Consider the following 20308-nt stretch of genomic DNA (forward strand, 5'->3'; position numbering starts at 1 on the left):
TGAGGACACACTGAGACCTCAAGGTCTACATGAAGGCTACTGGAGGCTAACACACCTCTCTGCATTTGTCAAACGTCTCAGTTCCCTATTCACAGACATCCCACACTGACAAATAAGGACACGTCTTGTATGTGTTCACAGTATAGATGTTGGCCTTTTCATTTGTCCATCCTGCAACTAGGATTACGCCTTTAACCTTTGAGATGGGAAAGATTCATGAATATTCTTTACAAAGTCTTGTGCAGAAAAGGTGTTAGCATGTATGTACAATCACTTCACACTTCTATTCATTTAGGGATTTCCGGAGTGTACATGAACGTAAACATGAAGACAGACGCTCAGTCCAGAGAAACGGAAGCTCTGATAAAATTGGGGAGAGAGGCATTAGACAAAAGGGTAAATATAATAACAATATTCTGCAGCGCTAACCTCAGACTGATATATCACCCTGCCAACAACAAGACAATATTAAAATTCAGGTTTCAGTTTCGTATGTAGCACAAAATCTTCTGCCACTGATCTGAATTGTGGCAATGCAACCTCAGTCTGAACAGTCAGTCTGGAACTCACGCCTCAGTTAACAGAACATGTTGAACTTTTAAATGATTTCTGTTGTCCAGAAAGATAAAAGTGACATGTGACGCTGGATTATTGCAGTACGCGTACGTTTAAAATAACAATTATAGTCTTGAATGTCCATAAGGCTGGAGGAGTCACAAGAGAGCGGTCAAAAAAGAATCATAGCGGCAGAGATTAAAGTATCTTGACTTTTAGTCCAGAAACACTGTATCCTACATTTCCCATAAAGCAACCAATAGTATCTTTTCATTAGACCCTCCCTGTCTGGTAAATGCATTCGTCATTAAAACACCACTGCCCTTTTTTGTAACAGATTTCCTGTTATAAATTTGTAGCATCCAAGCCTAAAATAGATAAAGCGAGATATCAGACTTGACAAAGCTCATCCAGAGCCACAGAAGACATTAAACTGTCTTCACTAGCGCAATAGTACTCCTCATGTCGAATAAACTGACCTTAATGTCTACTGTAAAATTGATAGTTTTAGAAATTCAAAAAAAATTGTCTTCCAATTTACTTGCTTACCTACCGTAAGCAAGAGGAAACAGTGTCCCCTCCTCTTTTCTCTATCTCTACCTTAACATGGACTCGCCCTGGTCCAGACTGGCCTTGTGGAAGCTCAGATAACACCGAGACGCCCTTTCAGTGTTTATCAGAGCAGCCTGAGCTCTATCTACTGCAGCCCAGGCTAAGGAGAAAGGGATGCTTATCTCCACTTCAGTGTTAACAAGAAGGACTCTGCTAGGTCGACACAAATCTGCTGTGTGACTGTGAAACGCATTTTTTCGAGCAGAACTTCATGTAAGTTTAAAATAGAGAGGTTAGTAACCTGTTTTTTTATTTGTTCTAATTTGATTTTAAAAAAGGGTTAGGGTAACCAGTCCCTCTCGCTGACCCGTGACCTGCAATTCAAAGCTGTTTTAATCAAAACTTTCATAATATCACTGGGTCAAAAAACTGTGTAATGTGAAACGTGTCACTCGCAGTGACGAGCCTCCAGAGAATTATCACCAACTCTGCAGTTCCCCTCAGCTCTACAGAGCCAGATTTTCTCAAGAGTTGGTTGAGACCAAAACCAGAGCTAAAAGAGAGTAAAGATTGGACTTACATTCATCAGGTGGACACCAACATGACTATAAATGAATGCTAACATTACTCCGTGTATGCTGGATGTGTAGGCAATATAGTAACATCTTTATGAGGCAATAATATGTCATTGTTGCATTTAGAGCTTGTTCCATTTGTTCCAAGTAGCCAAAAAAATCAATCAACGCAGTCTTAAAGAGGGACAAAGTACTAAGGGTACTATGGATGGAGGCTGGAGCTGCACAGTGCACATATTTTTCCATTAACAGAAGAGTTCTTCGGTATTCAACTAATATTTTTTGAAGGCCAATAGAGTTGCAAAGTCATAGAAGCTGCTAGTTCCAGATATATATTTAGTCAACCCCAATTCTCATTTGGGAAAAAAACATCAACACTGAAACGGAAGTCTGCTGGATGATAATACGGTTATGATGTGGTCATTAGTTGTAAATATTTCACCTTTAAGACTCCAGCAAGAAGCATAGCTCAAAATTTTAGCATAGCATTCTAGCATTGTGGTTAGCTCAATCTCGTCAGTAGAATTTTAAACTCAGTGATGTTGAATAATGAATGCTTCATATCACAGTGCTCCATGGAATTTGTAATTGACCTCCTAAATATTTGAACAAGGACTACTTCTACTTCACTACTGATGCTTTGTCTTGAATTTTTGAATTTCTTTTTTTTTCAGGCCAAACACTTCTTCTAAATGTCCAAGTTTGTGCAGCAACTATCTGAAAAAGGTTTTAGATGGAAACCTCTACACTGACTTATTATTGCTGGTACCACCCAGTAATGTCGTATCTGAACTTCAATAGCAGGCTAATATCTAGCCTTAATGTATTCCTTCATCCACACAAAAAATAGGCTACTAAAAGTGGCTCCTTGCCCTTTACACATGGACAAGTCAGACAGAACCCGCTGGCTCACACATGAAGCCACATCGTGGCCATTTCCCCATGTGGTGTAGAGAGAACAAGTTCCCCTGCAGGTGTCCCCCCACTCACTCTGTGATCAGAGGAGAAAACTGCTGCAAGGCTCAACAGAAGCTGATGAAAATGTGTGAACAGAAAAAAAAGGGGGCTGCTGGATCTTCTTAAGTTACATGAGACATGTTTGAAGCAGCCTGAATACCTTTCGTACAACCTATGAATCGTTACGCCCTCTAACCTTTGTGTTGCCCAACCTTAACCATAGTTTATTTGCTATAACCATTGTGTTAATCATACCATAATCATGCTGTAGTATGTCCATGCATTGTTATCAAAGCAGTGAACGTAATCTCCGATTTTGCATAATCGTCCACTGTCAGCCTTCTTTCTGCCGATAGGGATGACTATCTACCATTTTTGCAGCAAGTCCCCCAAACTAAAGGACAAAACACTAAATTTATAATTGCCTTCCAAAACGATCCATGCCTGAGTTTTCCGATCATATGCCCATCTGTAGTCAGTGCCCGCCAAAACTGTTACAAATCACCTATGTTTACCATGGCCACTACTATTTTAGCTTAGCATGCTTACTTTTGCTAATTAGCATTAAACACAAAGCACAGATGAGGCTCATGAGAATGACATTTGTTTTGCAGGTATTTAGTCATGAGCAGTATAAGTATTGAACAAATTAAAAATTTGACCTGATGATGGCGCTAGATGAAAATCTAAGTTATTACAATTCATCCTGAGGGGAACATGAATGTCTTCACCATTTGCCTGTTTACTGGCAACCCATCCAATAGTTGTCATTTGACTCCAAATCTAAAAATGTCAACCTGCTGCTGGCACTGGACGAAACATCAGGGGATCACCAAGTCATCAGAATTCATCCTCCAACAGTTGCTGAGACATATGAGTCCGGACCACAGTGGTGGACCAACCAACTGGCATTGCCATCACTAGAGCCACGTGGCTGGCATGGCTAAAAACTACTTCATCAGAGTTAGGGAACCGTCTTCATCATGGCTGAAAGAAGAACTACTTGGTTAAGGTTAGGGAAGGATTGTGGTCATGGTTAAAACAAACCAGCGTTGACTGTTGGTAGAAAACAGGAAATGAACAGCAGTGGTAACGGCACACACTTTGTTGGTCAATCCATCCCTGCTGACCCCGTCCCTATGAAGTTCTGTGGCTGTGTGACAGTGTAACGTTACTTCTGCCTTTGCTCCTGACAGACAAGAGTCATTTTACACTGCCACTGGAGGTTTGTGTCAGGACAGCGTAAACACATGTCATTTTTTAGGCATTTGAACAAACAAAAAAAGCTGTTGTTTTCTTGGGAGGACAGTCTCCATTTTGCATGGTGCATCAAAACGCACTATGTAAAGGGCGGTGATAGCGTTCATGACGTTGTGTGTGGTTCACATATCTGTCAGCTGCTCAGCTCTCAGCCTCGGTGTCCTCCACCTCTCCATCCATCCCATGCTCATTTGCCTGTTTACTACCTCACTGACCTTATTTACAGGTGAGTCCCTTTTTGCACTCCATCAGCGCTGCTCAGCCACACACACTCAGTCATGTCTCTCTCTCTTTCTCTCTCTCTCTCGCTCTCTCTCTACCCTTTTATTTTGAAGAGACTTGCTATAAAGAAATCCATCCCGTCTACATTCAGCCTACAAGCACCGCAGCGGCCTCTCTTTGAGACAGACAGGGAGGCCAGCTCCTATAAATCAGCATAGCTGAGATATTTGTGGCTAACTTGGGGGAAGATTTATGCCGGCTGGATATTGGAGTGCGTCTATCAGGCTCTCACAGAAGGGCTGAGGGCTGCTGGGGGTGGGAAGGGGAAGGTAGACGTGAGGAGGCTTGTGGATGGAGGAGGGGATGGAAAAAGGATCTTTGTCATCAAAGACAGAAAAGATTTTGAAGGAAGGAAGAGGTAAAATGAGACAGAGGAAGACTTTAAACATTTCACAATCCCACAGGAGTCCTGTTTGGGGAGTCAGCTGAGATGTGAAGTGCCAGGGAGGTGAAGCAGGCAGAGAGATGGATGGGGAGAGGGTTGTAGAAGGGTAAAAAGGCGGTGCCTGGTTGTTACAGAGAGCCATGAATTAACTCTGGCTGTCATATATGGATAACCTGAGAACAACCCCACACAATTCATCCCGCTGCCAGATCGAGGACATCATCAAGGCTGTCAGTTCACTAAATCCTACAGGAAGATATGGCCAAATCTCTGCACCTGATATCATTTACCAACAACACTTCTTATACAAAGTCATTCATTATCTGAAGACCAAGCAGAGCTATGTGATAACTCACAGCTCGTAGGTCTCCAAATATATTTTAGCCAAGACTTGCAACTACATATTTTTTTCATGTTTTGTTTCAATTCAAGTTTTTGTCTCCATAATGATGATACAGACTAGAACATTACTAAGATCAAATTTCCCACAACTTGTCCCACCCGTAAGCCTGTTGTAAAAAGGTCTAAGGGGATTTAGCTGTAGGCTAGTTATGCTAGTTAGGTGATGCTCACACATCACTTGTCAAGGGGTCATTTTATAGACGTGCTATCAAACCTCACAGTGTTAGTTTCACACCAAAAGGTTTGTAAGAGCATCTTTCATCCTAGGTAACATCAAGGCCAAAAGCTTTTACTAGCTGACATACCTTAACACCGGAACTGTTTTTTTCTTGCACGGTATAACATGCTGCTCTTTTTCAGTGGCTATTGGACAAGATGCTGAAGATGTATGTTGTACCATTAAGTGGTTGGACATGGAGTAAATATCTATTAAGAAGGAAAGTTAATCTCTTGACAACCTTTTAACCAGTTAGCAAACAAAACAAAAAAAACTACTGGTAGTGAAATGTAGATAAAGTGTGATATCAAGTAAAGCAACTGTAATCATGTATATAAACCATTTGCTTATCACATCCAGCTCTGAAGTTGTATGTGGCCATTCTGAACAGGTAAAAACACTTTTGCCTTTAAACATGGTTGGCCCTCACATCGTACGATCTAGTCTATTTGGAGCATGCTGAGACCTTTACCCTGATGCTTTGCCTCTCTGATGAAATCTAAGTACCATGAGGGGGACTTTATCCACAGGCCGTAACAATGCTTTCACACCAAACGTGCAAATGCAACACTGCTCAGAGCCAGGTTGTTATTTTCAAAGGAGAGTGCAGCTGCACGAGCTATAGAAACACACAATGGCCTGATTTTCCACCAGGTTTTGCAGCCAAAGTTCAACAGAACTGAACTTTAACCCACGAATACGCAACATTCACAACATGTGTCCAATGGCATTCCAGCATAGACAGGAAGAAGTTATGATGGCACCAATGTCACTGTAGAGAGAAATGGAGGAAAGGTTCATTTTGTAACTGAAAAAAAATACATTCTATGTCTATATATAAAATCCACATACAGTATATTGTCTGTAGCATCTAGTTGGCTGCTCTGTAGCAAACTTATCACCAGACAAGGACGTTGATATTGGACGATTCTGCAAAATTGTCACAACATATTTTAAAGTTCAATGCCGACGTTTTCAAAACTCTGACTTTATACAATAAAGTGGCAACTATGGTATGGTTAGGCAACTCAAACAGTGGCTGAGGTTAAGATTGTGGTGACGTTTTAAAAATAATCACTTCAGCAGTGATTGGTAAGCTGTGCGGAGGTGAGAAAGTCAACAGGGTTTGAACTTCTCCTTCAAGCCCTCTTTTTTCATTCTTTACACAACTTTTTCGGTCACTCAGTAGCCTGATGCTGAAGATGTAAAAATCTTGTCATGTTGAATTATGTATTTTAAATTTAGAAATCTAACAGGCAGAGCTGTGCTCGAGCACTGATTGTGTCAATAACAGGAAGTATTTTTTTATTGGAGTACTGGAGCCACACAGCTGCAACACTCTCAGGTTGTTCTCTATCAGTGAGTGCAGTCAGTGGTACAATGCGCTTGGTTTTTCTCTTCTGCTTCTGGAAAGACTGTCTGGGAATCAGACTCTGAGGTTTTGTTCCTGCACTGCACATAAAGACAAAAGCCCCAGCTTCGTGTCCCAAAAGCTCATAAAATGTCACACCCATACATGTCCTGTGGGCTTTATGTCATGACATCATGAAGTGTGGGGTTTCAGGTATCCAACCTACATACTAGAACAATGCTGTAAGACAATGCTCAGGAACAACTTCTATTTGTCATGATTTCAATCACAAATAGAGCCAGAATCATGTCAGTGTGTCAGACATAACAATAGGAAAACACACTTGCAAAGGAAAAACAGAGACCTGAGCACACTGATTGATTTGCAGCCTTTAATTGTGCAAACAACCCTGTTTCAACTATAATAGGAGGAGTATGGATATGTGGGGAACACAAGCTGTATGAGAAATAATGAGATACCTGTCCTCTCTGCATGAAGAGATTTTTCACTTTAAAATATTGTTATAATATAAAATAATAATTATATTGCAATCCATAAACATTTAGCAGGGAGGAAGTGTCAGATTTGTGTGCCAGTGACAGCTTGAGCATTTTGGAATATCAAATTAAACTCCTCTTTTTAGCTGACCCCATATGTTTGACTTTTTGGGGTTTTTTTTGAAGGACATGAAAGTGAATAGCATTCACTGGAGAGCACACTCATCTCCAGACAGCCAGCCGTTCCATATGTTGCAGTGCTCCATCTAATTACGCCGCTGTGCCGAAGCACGCTTAAATTCAATCCAAGATGAATAAATGCAACAAGGGCAAATAACAATGTGGTGAATTTTGAAAAGAAAAACAAGGCAACAGTAAACATTGTGCCGCCTAGAAATGACAGTCATACTTTAGACCAAGTTCTACAAATTTGAAATAATTAAAGAGTTAAAACTGACTGAATGCTATACATGTTTGTCTGCTAGTTTTTCTTCTCTTTTGCATTTGTGACCCCCCCTCTATTGGTTGATTGTACAAAAACCCTCACAGGGGGAGATGGTTCACAAGAAACTCAAATGAACAAAACCCAATACCATTATTCTCTGGACCAAGGACAACTGAATACGCAGTCCATTTGTCATGCTTTAAACCTGATGTGTGCATTAGATCACCTGTTGTTAAAGGAACACTCCACAGAAAGTCTGCTTCCCATCTCTAACCAAAAGTCAGTTTCTTTGCTTTACACCGTGACCATGACCTTACCCTAACCTTAACCAAGTACTTTTAGTTGCCTAAACATAACCAACCCTTAAAGTATTTCTGATTCTGAAATGCTCATTATATTTATGACTTAGTTTTCATTTCTTTGTGTCATTACCTCAGCAGTATACTGTACCTTATGTCCAGGTCGCTACGTCAAGCTGTCACCAAAGTTGAGCTGAGGTTACACACTGATACATGTACCTGAGCAGCGACAGTATAGGCGTCACATGCATGTACATGTATTTCCCTTATTTTACCACTGCATGTGAGGCAAGTTGGTGCAGGCCAGCCCCATTTAACTGATTCACAAAAAATATGAATTAACCATTGTTGTTTATTGACCTGGTACATTGCTCTCACCCTTTAACATGGCCCTCAGTGGCAACGTCACTGCAGGGCCTCAGTAGGAACACTGACTCCGACAGCACACGTATGGTTTTGAAAGTCAATGACAAATGACTTCTTTTGTCGTTAAGGGAAACGGACTGTTGGATTCATCATGTCCGTTAAGCTCCTAAACTCCTCTAGGACGCCTATGTCCTCGGCCGACATAACTGTCTTTCGGAGGCTGTAGCTGGCTCAGTTTTAAAGCTACTGGCATCATATGAAACTAAATAACCTAAGGCATCCATTGGTATCAATGGACGAAGGGTCAAAAGAGTCCCTTGACCTCTCACCTCAAGATATCTGAATAAAAATGTGTCCTATGTGTACCCACATGTCTCCTCTTTAGAGACATTCCCACTTTATGCTAATCCCATGCAGTTTGGGGAAATGCAGGTTTATTGCCTGCATTATAAATGTGTTATTTTCTAAAAATGGTGTATTTGAATATTTCTGCATACTGGCTTCCCTAAACAGTATTGGAATTGCATAAATTGGGTATGACTGGAAAGCTGAGGCTCTTGTGGATTCAATGAGCCCAATTGTTTTCAATTGGGTGTGTGTGTGTGTGTATTCAATCCCCCCCCCCTCCCAAAAGAAAAAGCAAAAGACAAAAATGGGTCTATGGTAGGGAGGGGTGGAGTGGAAGAGGTTAAAATGCGACCTGGGGTGTGGCGATCTCCTGATGAACAGATGAACAAAGAAATACAGATGGACTGGTTTCATCTGGGAGCTCAAAAACTACTGACTTTCATGCCATACAGAATATTAATGTCTAAATGTATTATGTTATATGCACTTCCATTGTAACTTGTTAATTGCCGTCCTGTTAGATGATAAGCTAATGTTGTCTTTCCCAGAATCAGAAGGGCCAGGCACATGTATCACTCGGAGCCTTTAGCATTTTCTCTGATGTCATACTGGTTGTATTTACATGGTAAACTCCCCACATAGTTGCAGTATGTGAAGGAAAGGGCTGTCATGTGACAGAGTTTGAGATTCTTAGCCTCCAGTGTTGTTGAGCCAACAACTGACCTGTACAGACCTCTGTGAGACACGAGACGACAGCAGAGAAGAGGAATAAACACATTTCCAGTGAGGGCTGGTATGAAAGATGGAGACAAAAAGGGGAAGCGTGGAGAAGGAATGGGTGAAATCAGGTGAAAGATAAGGAGAGGTTGACAGTCAGGGACAGAAGATAAAGAAAGTAAGAGGCGGGGGTCGACCGAGAGGGAAACTCTGCCTTTGAACTTTTCAAGGTCAGTTCCTTTCATCTCTGTTTTGAGCTACTGCAGCAGGTTTGCACGACTTCCAAACACCCACAACTCCTCCAGTCAAGCATGCAGAGAGGGGGCCAAGTCCCAGTTTGGGAAGCGGGTCTGTTGATGCCTCGAGGCATAGAGTCTCCTTCACCATGGCTTCTAGCAGACAAGGGCCCTGCATTAATCATGTGCAATGTGATAGTCCCCCCATCCCCCTGGATGTTGGCCCCTAAACAGACTGTGACAGAGGGGCCTCTCTCTGTAGCAGCTCAGCCCACCTGTGCTGCTGTGGGTGAAACGGGGTTCAAACTCCGTGTGCATGGCCAAATGAAAAAGACAAGGGACGAGAGCAGAGGTGTAGCTGTAACATGATAACACTGACAATGTACAATGTCGTCTAGCCAGTGGCTAGTCTCCTAGTTAGCTTTACTGACCTTCCAAGTTCAAACCCACACTAGCCCACAGCTATGCTAACACCAACTAGCCTAATGACTGCGTCTGCTGAAATCTTTATTTTTGTTGTTTAGAAGACAAATTCTATCAAAGAAATAGAAATAATGAATAAAAGGTAAGTCATAATTATAAGATAAGTCTTATATGTTTTCATTTTCAATATTGAATCTTTTTTACAAGATACTGAGTAATAATACAGGACCCCAGCCAGAAAAACGACAGAATCAGTTGTTTCAGCAAGTGCCCCAAAACAAAATGTTGACATTCAAGTAGCAAAGGAGGAGCCAACAAAATGTGGGACCGAAACACGGGAGACCGCTGTCCGTTTCCTGTTTCCAAAAGACCACGATCGTGCCTGAACCTTAACCAAGTGTTTATTATTGTAACCATGACAACAAAGGTCTCCAAACCTCAGTGCTGTCCTTTATCAAGTAAGGACAAATGCAATTTGAAACACAAGTGAGGATTGTTCGAGACTAATGAGAAAAATGTGAACTTATCCTTTAAATTTGAAAAATCTACCAAAATGTCTTTACTATAAAAACAAATGACAAATAGAAAAAGACAAGTTGCAAATGCATTGAGACATAAAACAAACAATTGATTGATCAATAAAACCTTTTCTTCTTTTTAAAACATTATGTTTCCTCATACATCAGATACTTGCTACGTCTCTACTTGCTTCATGTAATCAGAGCAACAGAGCTGCAGCTGTACGTCGTACAGCGTCACAGCTTGGCTAAAACACACGAGTGTGGTAAGACTAACAGGATATTTGACCCATTTCACTAATAATGCTGTGGAAATATAACTGTAATATCTGACTGAAAACATCAAGCTGTCAGTTGACTCATCCACAGCCAGTGAAATGTCACTCAGCTGTATCAGTAGCTCTTCAGTTCTCCTGGTCACAGTGGAGGCTGATGAACACATTTGCTTAATTTTCTCTCACACACACAGTATGTTATTGCTCCTCATGCTCCAGTGTAGCCTCAGACACCTCAGCCCAATGAGCTTTTACAACTTCTTCATCAGAAAAGGCCTTATTGTGCTCTCCGCTGTGGAGGCTCTCATGATGTGTCATACTGACAAAGAATCTGTTTGTTTTGATATGATACAATATATGTTGAGTGAGTTTTCCGTGCTGACCTCTGTGGTGTTTCACATTCCTACTTGTTACAAGCTCCACAGTTTACTCATCAAGCTGACTGGTGGGTGAATGGACTGGGGGAAGGTTTCTTAAAGACTTTGCTTCATGTGATTAGAATGGACTGGACCCACGCAAACAGAGAGAGGCATTGTCAAGATTTCAGATGTTTACAAGAATAAAAGAATGAAGCGTATTACTATGAATCAATAATGATTTGATCCAGTCTGACTTTGCTTTGGTTACGTTAAGTGGTGTGGCCTTTAACCGCAGTGAAAAAAGACATTTGTTTCTGTAGGAATGCTGCCTTCACATGGAACTTGCATATGCAGAGTATATACCATGATATATATAGTAGTATATTTATGTGTGTGTGTGTGTGTGTCTGTGTTCATTTATTTTTTTTCATTTTCTCTTTATTGGACAGCTTACGCTATAGACAGGAAACACAACAGAGGCGGGAGGGTATACATTCATGCCCCACATGAATGTATTTTTGATATATGAAGCCATATGAAATCACATATGCTCGGGGTGGTTACACTTGTTAGAAGTCCAATATTCCCTCTCCTTTTAGCTCTGTTTTTGGTCTCTACCAACTCCTGAGAAAGAATATCTGGATCTTTTGCTGCTAAATGCTCCACCACGTTCACCAGCTAGTCGCTACCTTTTGATGTCTGCTGTTTGGTGCTGGGTAGGCAGTGAACACTGGGTGTATCAGAGCGTTTTCACTGAAAACAGCTGCCTGCTGCTGCTGGACTTTGCTATTGCACTTTAGGTGCAGGCAGTAGTAGCAATACACACTGCCTTGAAGATTTGCAATGGGCTGGGTGTGCCTTCGTGTCACTGACAGTGTGGAGAACATTTGATTCCAGGTGTAGTGAGAGTGTCCTCCTGTCCGTAACTTTCCTCATTCACTCATCAAGTGTGTGTTGAAAGGCATCAGAGGAGCGATGAGTGGGTGAGCCAACACGTGTTCACCACTGTTAGAGCCGGTCAGCTTACCACAGCCACTCTCCAAGCCTACTTACTGCTCACTCTCTCCAACACTGATACTGCACTACATCGCCTACACAGACACACAGAGAAACTGACACACGCAGTCTTCAGCCTGCTCCCTTAACAAACAGCAAACACACAGCTTTACATTCGACACACACACACGCTCACACATACTTCAACACACACACACACACACACACGGGTATCGTCCATAAAGGAGTAGAGGAAGGCAGGAGAACAGGACAACACACAAAACACATTAATAATGAGTTAACTAGGAGACCACACAACTCAGCACATTAATAATTATCCACACAACAAAGGCAGAGGGCCCCTATAACAGACCCCAAGGTCAGAGTCCAGTGTGTGTGTGTGTGTGTGTAGGTAGGCGTTTGCTGTATGCTACACTGAATATGTGCTCTGTCCCTCTGTACGTCTGTGCAGGATCTGTATCTGCAGCAGACACACACACACACACACACTTTGTCGAAGACACGTGAGCTACTTATCAATGAGAAGACGGGGTTGTCAGCTTGACTGTCCTTCTGAGCCACATTATTGGGCATAAAGGGAATAAAACAAGTCATATGCTCGGTGTAGTATTTGAAGCAGTCATGGGCTATCGAAATGGTATCAGTTTGCATTAGAAGCTATTTAATCTCATTGAAAGTTAAGTTTGAAATGAAGTCATTTACTAGTCATGTTATGATCCGTACCATTTGAGTTTTGTTGACTCCAAGGGGCCAAAAACAATTTTTTAAATCCCTTAATGCAGCTTTAGATAAAACATAGAAGTTTAAAAAGAAATTATATTGCAAAACCAATGCAAGCCAAGTATTTTTGTATATTCGGAGATTTAAATAGCTTTAAATAAGAAAAGTAATGAAACAAAAATGAGCAGAAACAGAATAAAAAATGTAACCAAACTTTTTACATGACATCTCTGTGCTGCATGTGTGGATTTCCTCATTATCATAACAGTACTTCAGGCTGCTGTAAAACAGGAAGGAGCTAACTCAGATTAAAGTAAAAAGATGATATGATAGTCTGGCAAATGCTGCAGTGTCACACAGCAGCTCCTACTGCAGTTTGCTAAAATCCTTGTCCCCACTAATAAACACTGCAGGCTCTTCACTCGTGCTGCTTATTCACTGAGCTGTCGATATATTGTATCTGGAGCTGATCATTACAGAGGAAACATGGTTGCTGCGCAGGTGTGTTGAGGCTGCTGCTTTCCACGAGGACGCTTTCTCAAACAGAAAACAAAATCAGTGCAATCTTTGAATTAGCTTCATCCTGTCTGCTTTAAAAGCAGTCGTCGATATAGTGAGAGTCCTCAGAGTGGAGCTAATGCGAGCAGAGGGCGCACAGCTACGAATTCAATTTAATCCCATTCACTTCAGCGTGAATCACTGGTGCGAACATACAGGAAGTAGAATGTGAAAATATGAGCCATCTGTCTCATATTAAGGTCATTTTAGTTTAATGGACTGGGACCTGCATTCGTGCCTCTCTACCATTTGCATGAATTCCCATTATGAGAAAAGATGGCCTGATTGCATGCGTATCTCTCAATTATCAAATCAATTAGTCAGTGAGGCAAATGACCTGTTACTGATCCTAAGAGGACTCACCTAATGGCTCGTAACACACTGTGTGGAAATGAATTTAGCGGAAAAACTGGTATGATTCACATGAAGCAGGTGTATAATAATTATTTATAAAAGAAGATGATGCCATACTGAACATGTGTGGAAGCACTAACATATTGCTTCCTCTCTTAGACAAAGAGAACATCAATCCAGCCCTGCACTTGATTCGTGAGTAGAAATATTGTAAGTGACATTGACAACAGACCACATGACCTGACTGTGAATAACTGTTTAGCATCTTTAGACCTTTTCATTTTGTTTAAAAAGATGCCGTTCACACATTATAAAAGTTGTCCCCAGAAAAGGATTTAAATGAGCTGTGAGGTTGGTTTTCTGACGTGAACTGAAAATCTCTCTTTCTTTCTCTCTCCCTCACCCCCCTCACCTCCTTCCACTCCTCCCGACCTCCTCCTTCCTATCTCCAACTGCAAAACATCACTGCAGGTGACTCTGTGGCGACTCAGCACTAAGTTCACACACATGAATGAAATGTCAGGCTGAATTACTGCAGTGTGCCATGAAGACTTCTAAAACAGCCCCACCGAGTAGATACATTCATGACTCCAGTGTGTTTCACATAAATCCAGCAACAACTGGAAATGCAGACATTAAAGTCATTTGTATTCTGAACACTAAAATATACAAATACCACAGTGTTCAGTTATTGTCAGTAAGTAACATTTGAGCATCAGTATAGAGCTTTAAAATGCTGAACAAACAGACTTCCTGTCCATCTCATATCTGAGATTGGACTTTATTTCAATATTTTCAGCAAATTGTTAGTTGTTGACTCTTGTGCATTTAAATTTGTAAGTAATAGTAGCATTGACATAGCATAAACATATATGTAATATCATCCTTTCTGGTGTACCTTAAACTTGGTTTATCTTAGATATCTGTAATATCTTCAAAGGCTTGACAAAAATAAATTGAATAGTTTTGAAACATAAATGTGAACTCTTTTCTGCGTTAGTTTACCATTCCTAAGTGCTTTTCATTACTAAAAGCATCTGTCTTCTGATCCTGCTACGTTAACCGTAATCTTTTATCATCAATATTGTGTTCAATATATTAGCTGTGTACAATAAAACATTACATTTGAGGTTTTGGAGCACAACAACAATGTCAAGGAAGGAGGTCAACATGATGCATCATGTGTACCGCAGGTGTCATATGCTGGCATTAAAGAGAGGACTTCACATCGATGATCTTTAAGATTCCAATAATTGTCAAGTTTTGAAAATGAAAAAAAAAATCCTCTGGAGAAATTTAGCGGCTCATGAAAGAGGTGTATGACAGATGAAACAAATGTTCTCCCATCATAAAAACATAAGACTGAGTATATTTTGCTGTACTGACAGTTCACTACTGTCCCCTTTTAGATTTGAAGATTGCATCATTAGCCTACTACTGTTACTTTCCTGTGCACTTGGTTTATTTTCCAGCTGACGTGAACATGTAAAAGTGAAAAGCATTATGTCTTGAAGCACCTGTTAAAGAAGAGCCTTACTTTCCTTAATATTAACGTTACTTGATCAAACGGCACATCAACAAACGTTAGCCAGCAGACTGTAGCTAGCTAAGACATTAGCTTATCTGTAAATTAGGTAACTCCGAGATGCACGCACAGCTGTCTTGATATATCTAGTTAATCACAATGTAAAACTTTACTGCCATGCTCCGTGCTAATTAACCCACCAGATGGACGAAGTAACCAGAACGCGTTAAAACCTTTTGCCCCCTGATTGGACAGTTTGACTTCCTCTGATTGGATGGTCAGTTGGCAACGTGCTGATTGGCTAGTCAGCACAGGCGTTAGAACAGTGCCAAAATTCGTGCTTGTAACTCGTAGCGTGTAGCTTGTAAATACAGTGTCGCATACAAAGATCTCAGACTATGTGAAACCTCACTGCGCATATTTTAATTACACATACACAAAATATTTCTACAGCTGCAAAACTTTTTTACAAAGTCACACACTCAGATGCGTGCATGCACATTTTTTTCACATGCACATCATTTCATCATTTCACAATCTCAAAGTATTAATGACCCTAATTTGCTTCCGTAAACATGCTGAACAGGTGTTTAACTCATAGAGGGGTCAGATGGACATGCCTTCAGCTGTCTGGTTAATTAACACAGCTATAACAGCCCATTGTTTTACATGACACAGAAACTAAATTATAAAAGGGAATACTTTGCCCTGGCCTGAGCCTCCGAAGCAGCACCTCCACTCAGGCCCCCGATCAAGCAAGTGACTTGCTTGGGTCGGATTTAGGGTCTGCCACTTTTTCAAACATGTACATGTTCGATTTTGTTTCAGCTCTGCTCCACGAGCGATCTGCAGCAGAGCTGGGCAGAGATGCTACAGTCTGGCAGGAAAATTGCGAAGACCAAGGGACACTGCATTGTGTTCGCTATAAAGAAGTTATTATACAGAATTTATATAAATGATATAGTGTATCATCTTTAATATTCCACACATTCTTCTTCCTTGTCAAAACCTGACGCTTATATTACCCACAATGCAACTTGCCACCGACAGTTCTTTGAGAGATTGAGGTGTGTTATGTTCGAGTCACCAGCCTGCAGCAGAGCTCTGCTGAGCTCGCTGCTTTCTGACTCCACACCAACACTTTAGTTTCGTCTTCAGACTTGTAGTCTTCAGCCCCGACCGACGCCGACTCAAGGGACATCACTTGAGGACATTTATCGGACTTCACACAGCTCCCTCTGAGACACTGAAGGCTTCGTACAACTTTATTCAGACCTGCAGTATTCAATTCAATTCAATTCAATTTTATTTATATAGCGCCAGTTCATAACAGAAGTTATCTCACTGCACTTTTCCTCCAGAGCAGGTCTAGACCGAACTCTTTATAATATTAATTACAGAGACCCAACAAATCCCACCATGAGCAAGCACTCGGCGACAGCGGCAACGAAACACTTCCTTTAAGAGGCAGAAACCTCGAGCAGAACCAGACTCAATGGTGGGCGGCCATCCACCGCTGCCGTGAGAGCGAGAGAGAGAGAGAGAGAGGTTTTGGGGGGGAGAAGCACAATGCAAATACCACCTAGAATTTTTAAAATAGTAATAATGTCATGGTAGTGGTAGCATTAATATTAATAAATTAATAATAATAGGAATGACAGCTATAGGAATAATAGTGACAGTATTAGTAACAGAGCCAATAACAACAACTGTAGTAGCAGTCGTCGAGCAGGAACACAGCACGCGACAGAAGGAGAGAGGAGAGAGACGAGAAAGCACAGAACTATGGGAGAGAGAAGATGTTGAACTCCCCAACTCCTGGAAACACACTATGATGTGTAAAATCAGCGGAGTTCTCCTTTAAGTAGGGGGGTATACACACTGTCATGAACATCAGTTGAATTTGTCCAAAAATTATTTTAGGTAAACGTCACAATTTTACACCACAATCGCCTCAAAAATTGATATGTACGTAAATCGCTTTTTTTCTGACACTGCTTCCAACAAAAACAACATTATAAGCTTCATAATAATGTCTGCAGGGATGTTCTACTGGATGGCATTCAATGCTACAGGTTGGTCATGATATTGTGTACTCTGGTCTGTGACTCCAGTCATACAGGTATAGTCATGTGACTCAATTCTCCATATCAGCAGCAGCAGCAACTAATGACTCTGCCTGCCAGAGACCCATTGATTTCTCCTGCGCTCCCCCAGAGGCTGCCAGTCCCTGTCCTTCAAATGCTCCACGATGGGCCGGGGCCACTCTGCAGCCCGGAGTGGCCTGCTGTCACAGCCAGTGCTCAGGGACTATCTGACGATTTCTCCTCGCTTTAATTATGCAGCCATTCACTCAGCGACTCACTCAGTGTCCAACTGTTTACAGTGTTTACAGTCGGAGGACTGCACTGAGAGAACATAAACATGAGGAAATTTAATCAGTCAGAGTTATGGCTATTTTAATATGTTGGTTTACCAATGCATAAGACTTATACTGGTTGTTGATCAGGGTGTGTGAATGAATGTTTGTTCTTACTTGTTTTTCAATTTGTTGTACAGCGCTGGTGATGCTATGACCATCTGCCCCAGGTTTGTATCCACTTTGTCAGATAGAAAAGATTGGAGCTGCTGAAGTAATGTGTTAATGAAATTAACCTTTTACTACTGTTCTGCCTGCGGATGCTATCACTATGTCGGTAGAACTTTCTCAGACAACTACTACTATGAAAATGTACATAAATATGAATGTGTAATGCATGCAGTGATGGATTAGGCTCTTTTATTTGGGTCATTGTGGTCATTTTCAAAAAGAACACCATTGTAAATAATTCAGGTATAACGCACTGCAGAGTATATAACTGAAACTAGCAGTATGTCAGTCCAACAATGTAATGAACTCTTGAAAACTTCAAGTCCACATTCGTTGCCAGGGTCTAATGATCCAGTCCATGTTGTCTTCATTTAGGCTGACCACCACCAAAAGTGGGTTTGGGTGTTCAAGGGTTAAAAGACAAGCTTAGACAACAGCAGCAAAGTCGCAAAGTTGCAAGTGACGGTTCCAAAAGTGAAAATGCAGAAATTTCCTTTTTCTGCATTTTCTGGACATGAAACTCTCTTGGTTGACTCATTAGTACAAACAATGACCAACTGTGTGGTGTGAAAATATGTACAGTAGCTGTCTGATAGAAAATAAAAGGTACTGTGCAAACCTGTGCACATAAAAACATAAGGGGAGAAGTCACCTAACTCTAACCCAAGATGCGTTTCGCTAAGAAAGAGCCAATCACCAAGCTTAAAATGATGTTGCGTGGGTCACTAACGTTGGTGGAAGCTAAAGACTTTACACTGCAGTTTAAATGAATTCACTTTTGGAGTCTGGGTCAATTTTGAATGAATTCAATGACAATTTCACCGTTTGTTTCCCACCTGCGACAACTAAGAATTTTCTGAATTTGCTACAGACCTGATTTGTGCTTCTTCTACATAGTGACAGCAGCCGAGGCTCATGAGTACCGTGGTATTAAGAGCCAACTGCCATGCCAAACTGACTTCACATTGAGTTGGAGTCAGAAAATCTCAGAGACAGATGTAAAAATAAAAGCAAAACTATCTACATGGCCATTTACCACTGGAGGTGTAGTGAGGAAATATGTCTCTTTGTAATTTGGGTGAAATGACCCTTTAACTTAAATGTTTATTTCAAAGGAGTTGGGCAGGCATCTGAGCATTTAATCTCACTTCATTTACAGCTGTATTCATGTCTTCGTTCTGGTGCCAGCAGATGTTTTTGCAGCAATTTCTCTGCAGCAGCTGAACGAAACACCTCAGTTCTCCAGTCAGCTGACTCGTGGTATCTTTCTGTAGTAACAAATGCTGCACATATACTGACACACACTGTGGGGTAGACAAATGTGAGGAAATATTTATAAAGAACTATTGACTTTGCTTGCGGAAGCTCAATCACAAACACAGATACAAAGACTCCATGACAGTAACATCAAAGTCTTTTCACAGGATGGATTAGTGAGACCGTCTTCAGAATGGGATTACAGCACTCTGTCAGTGGATTTCTACAAATAAAAGAAAATTGCTAGTGTCAAGCAAAACACATCTGCCAATGGGGGAAGCAAAAATCAAAATCAGGACACTGCAACACTATCTGACCTTGAAACTAGTAAGACTTGTAATTAAAGTACAGCAATTCAAGATAAACATCAAAATTGATTATTTGAGTTCTTCATGGATAGTTCAACATTTTGGGAAATAAGCCTTTGCCTTCTCTCAGAGTGAGATGACAAGATTAAAATGAATCTTATGGCTGTGTGTTACGTACAGAGGGGGAAACAGCTGTAGGCTCCGTGAGGCTGTACGTAGACACAGCGTACTTTGAGCCAAATGCTAACAGGCTCACAATGACAATGCTAACATGCCGATGTAGCAGGTATAATGTTTCCCATGTTAAGCATCTTGGTTTAGCATGTTAGCATGCTAACATTAGCAGTAAACACAAAGTGCAGCTGAGGTTGATGGGAATGTCATCAGTTTTGCAGGCATTTAGTCATGAGCCAAAGTGATCACACAAGTCATTCGGACTCATCCAGGACCATGAATGCCTGTACTAAATGTTGTGCCATCCGATAGTTGCTGAGATATTTCAGGCTGGATGAAAGTATTGGACTGACTGACATTGCCATCCTGCTTCCAGTCTTTATGCTAAGCTAGGCTAACCACGTCCTGACTCCAGCTCTGTACTTAACACACAGACATGAGATCCATATTGGCCTGAACACACTCACTCTCTGAAAGAAAGCCAATAGGAGTATTTTCCGAGTTAATATTTAACTCAGGACAACAAAGACAGATCTGAAAACCTTGAAATAAGGCTTTCTGCTTCTTTACACCTGAACACACACACAAGTGGTGGTGGTGGAATGAGACTATTGTTTCCAGAATTTTCTATAACCAAGTTTCATTTTTCACAACACTAAAACAACAATCTGCCTTAAGACCAACTTCACTTTTAATCAAAGATTATCCAACTTAGTTAGTGCACTTTTTGTAGTAACGACTGTGCCTTTAAAAGAATGTTTTTGTCGTGTGTAGATTTAAGATTGG

The 20308-nt window shown here is 41.1% G+C and overlaps 1 long non-coding RNA gene across 1 annotated transcript; it reads left to right on the plus strand.

Annotated features, from left to right (window-relative positions):
* The first annotated feature begins 2370 nt into the window (after positions 1 to 2370).
* On the plus strand, positions 2371 to 14609 carry LOC122883448. The gene is made up of 3 exons (XR_006379631.1): positions 2371 to 4125; positions 13828 to 13878; positions 14140 to 14609. It is a non-coding gene; the product is annotated as an uncharacterized LOC122883448 (long non-coding RNA).
* The last annotated feature ends 5699 nt before the right edge of the window (positions 14610 to 20308 follow it).

This window comes from Siniperca chuatsi, linkage group LG10, assembly GCF_020085105.1.
Source record: "Siniperca chuatsi isolate FFG_IHB_CAS linkage group LG10, ASM2008510v1, whole genome shotgun sequence".
NCBI classification, from domain to species: Eukaryota; Metazoa; Chordata; class Actinopteri; order Centrarchiformes; family Sinipercidae; genus Siniperca; species Siniperca chuatsi.